Below are 9830 nucleotides of genomic sequence, written 5' to 3'. Positions count from 1 at the left end.
TTAGCACACGCCTCTCCACTCGCTATAATCTACAAACCCGCATGTCTTTGGGATGTGAGGGGAAACCTACACGGTCACAGGAAATACATGCAAACGCCACACGTACAGCACAGGAGGCTTTCTGGTGCTGTGAGGCAGCGGCTCTACCAGCTGTGCCACTGTGTTGGTTAGCAGAGTTCATTACTAAATTTTACTGAGTAATACATGGCGTGAAGGGTCTTAGCTGTACAGTAAAATTCCAATAATCTAGCACCCATGGGAATCTGCATCTGCGCTATTTCTGGATATGGGACGTTATTAATACAAAAACATATTTTTATATCACTTTATTTTACCTGCATAAAGTGAGCACTCACAGTTTATTTCCTGCAGTAGAGGATTCTAACACTAGAGGGTATAGGCTTAAGGTGAGAGGAGAGAAATTTAGATGGACCTCAGAGACAATTTTTTCCAATGAGGGGAATAGATAGGGTAGATGTAAAATCAAGAACCAGAGGACATAGGATTAAGGTGAGAGGGGAAAGATTTAATAGGAATCTGAGGGGTAACCTTTTCACACAGAAAGTGGTGGGTATATGGAATGAGCTGCCGGAGGATGTAGTTGAGGCAGAAACAATAACAATATTTAAAATACTTTTTGACAGGTAAATAGATAGGAAAGGTTTTTAGGGATATGGCTAAATGAAGGCAGGTAGGAATAGTGTGGATGGGGAATCTTGGGCGGCATGGCCAAGCTGAGCTGCAGGGCCTGTTTCCGTGCTGTATGACTCGATGACTCAGAGGGTGGTTCGTACCTGGAACAAGCTGCCAGAAGAAGCTATAGAAGTGGATACGATTACGACTTTCAAAAGACACTTAGACAGATAAACGGATGGGAAGGATTTAGAGGGTATAGAAACATAGAAAACATAGAAATTAGGTGCAGGAGTAGGCCATTCGGCCCTTCGAGCCTGCACCGCCATTCAATATGATCATGGCTGATCATCCAACTCAGTATCTCGTACCTGCCTTCTCTCCATACCCCCAGATCCCCTTAGCCACAAGGCCACATCTAACTCCCTCTTAAATATAGCCAATGAACTGGCCTCAACTACCCTCTGTGGCAGAGAGTTCCAGAGATTCACCACTCTCTGTGTGAAAAAAGTTCTTCTCATCTCGGTTTTAAAGGATTTCCCCTTTATCCTTAAGCTGTGACCCCTTGTCCTGGACTTCCCTAACATCGGGAACAATCTTCCTGCATCTAGCCTGTCCCAACCCCTTAAGAATTTTGTAAGTTTCTATAAGATCCCCTCTCAATCTTCTAAATTCTAGAGAGTATAAACCAAGTCTATCCAGTCTTTCTTCATAAGACAGTCCTGACATCCCAGGAATCAGTCTGGTGAACCGTCTCTGCACTCCCTCTATGGCAATAATGTCCTTCCTCAGATTTGGAGACCAAAACTGTACGCAATACTCCAGGTGTGGTCTCACCAAGACCCTGTACAACTGCAGTAGAACATCCATGCTCCTATACTCAAATCCTTTTGCAATGAAAGTTAATTCGGTATGACGGGCAAATGTAGGCAAATGGGACTAGCCCAGAGTAGTAACTTGAACAGCATGGACGTTGGGCTGAAGGGCCTGTTTCTATGCGCTATGACTATGACTATTACAACCATATGATGTTTTACAAAGGACCCCAAGAAATTGCAGAAAGTTGTAGATGTCCATCTCAAAGACCGGAGTTCCCACAATTGACTTCATGCTGCATGGAAAAGCGGCCAACATAATCAAAGACATAATCAATTCAGACTTGTCCTGCCCCTGTCATTCCTTCTTCTCCCTGCTCCCATCCGGCAAAGGTACAGAGACTTGAAAGAGCGCACCACCAGGCTCAGGAACAGCTTCTTGCCCGATCTACTATCCTACCTCATTGCGGATGTTGGACTTTCTCCCTGTAACTGTAAAACTATAACGCTATAACACTATATTCTACACTCTAGTATTTTTTACTTGCACTACCTGTTGTATGTTCGGTGGGCGGCACGACTCACGTCGCAGCGGCCTCTGCAGTCCGTCTGTCTTTTTATTATTTTTTGTCTCATTTGAATGTAGTTTTTATTTTATTTTTTTGTGTATGTGTGTGGGTATGTGTGTGGGGGGCGGGGGGTGGGGGAAACTATTAACAATCTATCCCCTGCACGGAGAACCCAACCTTTTCTCTGTCGGGTCTCCGTTGTCGTTGGGGCCTAGCACTGTGGAGCGGCCTCCAGCAGGAACGACCTGGGGCTCCAGTCACGGAGCTGTGGACCTACTCACCATTGTGGAGCTGGCCGAGTTCGGAGCGGGTGGAGCTGTGGTGGCGCTTGGCTGCGACCTGACCCCCGGGGATTCGGAGGCTCCAACCGCAGGTCTGGCAGACAGGAACACCGGGAGCCCGCGGGTCCCTGCTGGGAGACCGCTTTTCGGGGCTTCCGCAACGGCGACTTCACCCGCCCGAGTTGCGGGGTTGAAGAGTACCTGGAGCGGGGCCTTACATCACCGCCCGGCGCGGCTTGGAATGGCTGCGGGACTTTGCTAGCGCCCGCCGGGGGCTCCAACAACAAGACCCGGAGCGTGGCCTTGCATCACCCGGCGCGGCGTTAATGGCCGCGGGACAATTACCATCGCCCGCCGGGGGCTTTGACTCTGACATCGGGAGGGGAATGGGGAGTGCAGGGGAGAGATAAGTCTTTGCCTTCCATCACAGCGAGGAGGAGATGCGCTGTGATGGATGTTTGTGTAAATTGTGTTGTGTCTTGGTTCTTTCTTGTGTGTATGACTGCAGAAACAACATTTTGTTTGAACCTCAATGGGGTTCAAATGACAAATAAATTGTATTGTAATTGTAATTGTAATCTCGGTACTTGCATGTGACTTGATTGGACTCATGACCAATGTAATGTGGCTGGATAGCATATAAACTAAGGTTCACACCATATCTCGGTACACTTAAGAATAATAAACCATTATTAATACTAATACGAAACTGTTAAAAGGTTTTCCCACCTCACTCAATATGTCGAGACAAGGAACTGCTGGATTACAAAAAACATAGACACAAAGTGCTGGAGTAACTCAGTGTGTGAGGTGGCATCTCTGGAGAACATGGATAGGTGACATTTCGGGTCAGAGGAAAGGTCCAGACCTGAAACAGCACCTATACATGTCCTCCAGAGATGCTGCCTGACCAGCTGAGATGCTCCAGCACTTTGTGTCCTTTTTTATTCATGTTAATCAGCCTCCCTTCCATTGACTCCATCTACAGAAAATGTATAGAAGTGTGTAAATGCATACCTCCAGAATCAGGGACAGTATCTTCCCAGCTGTTATCAGGCAACTGAACCATCCTATCACCAACTAGAGAGCAGTTCTGACCTACTATCTACTTCATTGGAGATCCTCAGGCTATGACCTCTTGTCCTAGACTCTCCCACTAGTGGAAACATCCTCTCCACATCCACTCTATCCAAGCCTTTCATTATTCTGTATGTTTCAATGAGATGCCCCCTCATTCCTCTAAACCGCAGTGAATATAGGTCCAGTGCCGTCAAACGTCATCATATGTTAACCTACTCATTCCCGGGATCATTCTTATAAATTGCTTCAATCAAAGGTTGAGCATAATCTCGACCTTCAAACAATCTTTAATCTTTAATTGGACTTTGCTGGACTTTATCTTGCAATAAACGTTATACACTTTAAGCTGTGTCTGTACACTATGGACGGCTTGATTGTATTCATATATGGTTTTTTCGCTGACTGGATAGCATGCAACAAAAAATCTCTTCACTGTACCTCGGTGCAGTGACAATAAACTAAACTAAACTAAATTATACTAAACTAAACTAAATTAAACAAAACTAAACTAAGCCAAATATGGTATTTGTCACTGCTTTGGTTCTTGTGCTATATACTGGCCCAAAACACTGCAATATGAATTGAAGGTAGACAAAAATGCTGGAGAAACTCAGCGGGTGAGGCAGCATCTATGGAGAGAAAGAAATAGGCGAAGTTTCGGGCCGAAACCCTTCCTCAGACTCATGTGAGGAAAGGAAGAAGAAGATTGCCAGTGGGCTGAGGGAGAGGATTGAATTAATGACCTTGTTTGTCACCAGTAGCTTGATGAATACATAATGATCATCGGTGCCTTCTTGTCTGTTAGCTCGTTGTCACATTAATATTATTTTAAATATCGGAAATGCCTTTCCTTCTGTTCACCCTCTCTCTGTCCATGTGTCAAATTCCTGGCAACTGGTTACTGCCTCTGTGTCACAATAGCTTGGTATTTGCAGCCAGGGTGAATGAGCAACATTTGCTGTTCATTAAACCCTAGACTTACTGCCCAAAGATATTTTCTGGATCTTTATACAGAAACTTTAAGAAAACTAAAACAGCACACTGCCTTCCATAGAGGTTTGGCGTGAACAACCCAAAACATTACTTTGACTGAAGAATCCTGCTTATATAATAAGCTTATATTATTTGCAGGCGACAAAATTCAGCATTATGCCATGTATTTTTGCATGTTATAGGAGCTATAGCATGGAATAGGCACAGCTGCTAGAGATGCTGCCTTACAGCACCAATGACCTATCTTTGATCCTGACCGCGGGTGCTATCTCTGTGTGGAGTTTTCACGTTCTCCCTGTAACGACATAGGTTTCCTCCGGGTGCTCCGGTTTTCTCCCACATCCCGAAGAGGTATGGGTTTGTAGATGTATTGGCCCTCTGTGAATTTCCCCTCGGGGATGGGGAGTAGATGGGAAAGTGTAATTACACGGTACTAGTGAACAAGTGATCAATAGTCGGCATGGATTTGGTGGCAATTTAAAGAGGTGACCCTCAAATCCGAATGTCTTTGGGATGTGAGAAAAAAACTCACGCGGTCACAGGAGAACATACAAACTCTGCACAGACATCATCCGAGGTCAGGATTGAACCATGTGGCCAAGTGGGTAAAGCCTGATAAAAGAGGGGAAGAAGCTGTTCCTGAGTCTGGTGGTTTCAGGCTCTGCCCGACGGGAGCAGGGAGAAGAAGGAACAAGTCTTTGATGCTCACAGGTAAACATTTTGTGATTTTTAAAAAAAAGTTCTATAAATTAGAACTTTAAATTAGGAGGAGGAGGAGGAGGAGGAGGAGGAGGAGGAGGTGGGCTGTCTGAACTGTGTTGCCATCCACCACAGTGAAGAATGCTGTGGTGGATGTCTGTGTTGAAATATGTTGTGTATTATGTCCTTTTTTAATTGTAACGCTGCATGGTAAATTCATTTCACTGCACCTTATGGTGCATGTGACAAATAAATTTGAACTTTTGTACCTTTGAACCTTAATATTTATAATACTTGTTCAAAAAAACAAAGCCCTTTGTGCAACCAAATATAGTCTATAGAAGTTCATAGTTGCTGAAGTCCATCTGAAGAAGGGTCTCAACCCAAAACGTCAACTATCTATGTTCTCCAGGGATGCCACCTAACCCGTTGAGTTACTCCTGCACTTTGCATCTTCTGGTGAGGTTATTGTTGGTGGGGAGATGCTATTCTTAAACCTTGTACACACAGTTTTCAGGATCCTGCACCTTCTTCCTGATGATGGGAGTGAAATGATAGCGTGACCAGGATGGTGTGGGTCGCTGGTAATAATTTTCGAGAGTATCCACACATGCCTACCGTGAGTTGTTGCATGGTCAACTCTAGTTTTAGTTTTCAGTTTGGTTTATTATTGTCACGTGTTCCAAGGTACAGTGAAAGCTATTTTTGTTGTGTTATATCCAGTCAGCGAAAAGACGACAATGTACATGATCTCAATCAAGCTGTCCATAGTGTACTGATACAGGATTCAGGGGATAACGTTTAGTGCAAGATAAAAGTCTAGTAAAGCTTGATTAAAGATAGTCTGAGGATCTCCAATGAGGTAGATGAGAGACCAGGACTGCGCTCTAGTTGTTGATAGAATGATTCAAGTTGTCTGATAATAGCTGGCAAGAAACTGCCCCAAATGTGTATGTGTTTTCACACTTCCTATACCTTGATGGGAGAGGGGAGAAGAGAGAGTGACCTGGAAGAGACTGGTCCTTGATTTTGCTAGTAGTTAGAAACATAGAAACATAGAAAAATAGGTGCAGTAGTAGGCCATTTGGCTCTTTGAGCCAGCACTGCCATTCAATATGATCATAGCTGATCATCCAGAATCAGTACCCCGTTCCTGTTTTCTCCCCATAGTTGATGGTGTCCCCATTCTTGTCACCACAAAGTCTAGGTGCACACGACTACAATCAGGAGTGAACATTTGCTGACCTGATCTGCCCCTTCTCACAATGGAGATACTGTCCAACTGCAGGCTAATTAACTGACTCACTGAACCTATAAGTCAAATGGCGTGAACAAAGCATTATAATATCTTTATCTCCGTCAAAGTCCTTTATCATGTGCCAGAGTTTATCTAATATACATCTGGGAACAAATTGTACCTATGTGACTAAAGAACTGTTGCCCAAAAAGGGAACATTTTGTATTGGATGAGATCATTGTCCTTACAGAGAACTTGGATTGCTGCTTATTCACAGTCTTGGTCTTCACAGGAAACACTTGAAGGACCAAAGATAGACCTAAAGTGCTGAAGTAACTCAGCAGTTCAGGCAACATCTCTGGAGAAAAGGAATCGGTAAAGTTTCGGGTTGGAACCCTTCTTCGGTCCAGACATCCAAAATCTCACATGTTCCTTTTCACCAGAGATGCTGCCTGATCCACTGAGTTACTCCAGCATTGTGTGCCTATCTTTGGTGTAAACCAGCATCTACAGTTCATTCTTACACACTTGAAGGATCAAGTTTGATGAGGACTCAGTGGGCCAAAGGGCTTATTTCTGTGCTGTCCGACTTTGAATTTATGACCAATCTCCCTTTGCATTATGCTGCAGCGATTCAGGTCAGGCAGCATCTCAGGAGAAAATGGATAGGTGACGTTTCTGATCTGAAGTAGGGTCCTATCCGTTTTCTCCAGAGATGCTGCCCGACCCACTGTGTTAGTACAGCACATGGTGCGCAACTTTGCTATAAACCAGCATCTGCAGTTCCTTGAGGAATCACAATCAATCCTTGGCATCAACATACCCGTGCCGAATAAGATGTCCCAACTACACTAGCCCCACCTATGGTGGGATTTGAACGCAGATGACTGGATTACTAGTCCGGTAATTGAATCACTGTTCCACCACACGTATTAAGGATGGGTATTACAGTGGCTACAAGGAGAGGTTGGACAAACTAGCATTGTTTTCTCCAAAGCATCGGAAACTGAGGGAAGACCCAACAGAAGTATATAAAATTATGAAAGGCATAGATAGGGTAGATGTTATAGACTTTCTAGATACAGCACAAAAACAATCCTATTGGCCCACCCGCCCTGCACTATCCTACACACTAGGGACAAAGTTTTTACAATTTTACTGAATCCAATTAACCTACAAACCTGTACGACTTTGGAGTCGTACATGATCAGAGGGAGAACATACATCACCATACAGACAGCACCCGTAATCAGGATCAAACCTGGGTGTCTAGCTTTGTAAGGCAGCAACTCTATCTCTGTGCCACCTTGGCGCCCTCAAGGACAGTCAGGACCTTTCCCCCAGATTGGAAATGTCAAGGACTAGAGGGATAGCTTTAAGAGGAGCAAAGTTTAAAGGAAATGTGTGGGATAAATTTCTTATACAGAGTGATGGGTGCATGGAATACATTGCCAGAGATGGTGGTGAAGTCAGATACAACAGTGGCATTTAAGAGCTTTAAGCTTGGTGCATGGGTATTCTGGGAATGGAAGGATATGGATCACGTTAGCAAGTAAGAATTTCATTGCTCTGTTTTAGGACAAAGGACAATAAAAGGCTTGACCTGCTGGGCAGGCAGATGGGATTAGTGCATGCATGCATTAATTAGTCCATTAATTCTGCATTAATTCTACATGAATTCATCATACACTAATCAATTAATTAATTGATCAATTAAGCCATGAATGAATGGCGGAGTAGACTTGATGGGCAGAATGGCCTAATTCTGCTCCTATAACCTATGAATTTGTGAACTTCATGCATTAGTGCTTGCATGTGTAGGTAGATGAGATTAGTTTATCTTGGCATTATGATCAGCACAGACATTACGGGCCGAAGGGCCTGTTCCTGTGCTGTACTTTTCTATGCTCAGATTGATTATATTTTAATTCCATCCACTGGCTGCCATCTTTATCCCCTTAAACTATTTTCTGGCATCCGCCTTGTGCCTGTTTCTTTCTATTGCCCATTTATTCCAACCATCTTGCACACAAATTGAAAGCAAGCATCCCTCTGGTGTATCCTTTCCTCTACAATTATCCGGGCTTTAATCTTTTCAGGAAACTCTGCTCATGATATTTATTGTTTAGTTCTAAGCGGCTGAGGCATAATGAGGTGTGGAGATGTGTTTCAGTGCCAAAAAAATAGCCCTCTGTTTCTTTTCAAACTTGCATATTTCCTCTCTTTCAGACATCGCCTTTGGCTGGGGTAAGAGACAGTACGCAATGGTGGTGTTGCCTGTCATCTGTCATCACTTCAGGATGCTGTCCCGCTGCACGTTACGAGAGGAGAGGAACTTGTTGCACTGTTGTAATATTTAGGACATATGTGCACATCATCACGTTCCACAATCATCAGCGTGTTAAAGACTGTCGAGATTGTATTCAGGTTTCTGAATGTTTCTCCCATAAGGCAGGGCTTCATCTCAGCTTTGTATGGAACAGCTCTGCCCAAGACCGCAAGAAATTGGAGAGTATTGTGGATGTAGCCCAGTCCCTCACACAGACCAGACTCCCCAACATTAAGGGCACAAAGTGCTGGAGTAACTCAGCGGGTCAGGCAGCATCTCTGGAGAACATGGATAGGTGACGTATCGGGTCGAGAGCTTTCTTCAGACTGAAGAATACTCCTGCATTTGTGCCCTTTCGTGCATACTAGCATCTGCAGTTTCTTGTTTTCAGCATTGACTCCATCTACACCACGCTGTCTCAGAAAAGCAGCCAACATTATCAAAGACTTGCCACACCCCGGTCGTTTCTCCCTGTTCCTGTCTGGCAAAAGGTGCAGAAGCTAGAAAGCAAGCACCTGATCCAAGCATCACGGCCACAAACAAATGAATTGGCCAGCTGGAAACACACGGATCACCCCTCGTATCACCCCGGACACTTCCTCTTCTCCCCTCTCCCATCAGGCGAGCGGTACACACATATGAAAACACATACTCGGGGACAGTTTTTCCCCCAGCTGTTATCAGGCAACTGATCATCCAATCAACAACTAAAGATCAGTCCTCAGGCACCATCTACCCCATTGGAGTCCCTCGGACTATCTTTAATTGGACTTTACTGGATTTAATCTTGCACTAAACATTATTCCCTTTATCCTGTATCTGTACACTGTGAACAGCTTGATTATAAACATGTATAGGCCGACTTGGGGTTGCTGAATATCCCGCGGTCTAGGCATAAGCTCAGGGGCGACCGCGCCTTTGCGGTTGCAGCTCCTAAACTGTGGAACAGCATCCCTCTTCCCATCAGAACTGCCCCCTCCATCGACTCCTTTAAGTCTAGACTAAAAATGTATCTGTTCTCCCAAGCCTTTCCTGACGTCCTCTGAGCGAGGGCTATTTGTTTATATGTATGTAGCTTGCTTGTGTATACTATTCTTATAACAAATGTAAAGCACTTTGGTCAACGAGAGTTGTTTTTTAAATGTGCTATATAAATAAATGAGACTTGACTTGACTTGACATGTATAGGGTAGT

The sequence above is a fragment of the Leucoraja erinacea genome, chromosome 14 (assembly GCF_028641065.1).
Source record: "Leucoraja erinacea ecotype New England chromosome 14, Leri_hhj_1, whole genome shotgun sequence".
In the NCBI taxonomy this organism is placed as follows: Eukaryota; Metazoa; Chordata; class Chondrichthyes; order Rajiformes; family Rajidae; genus Leucoraja; species Leucoraja erinaceus.
Note: the sequence above shows the minus strand (reverse complement) of the source record.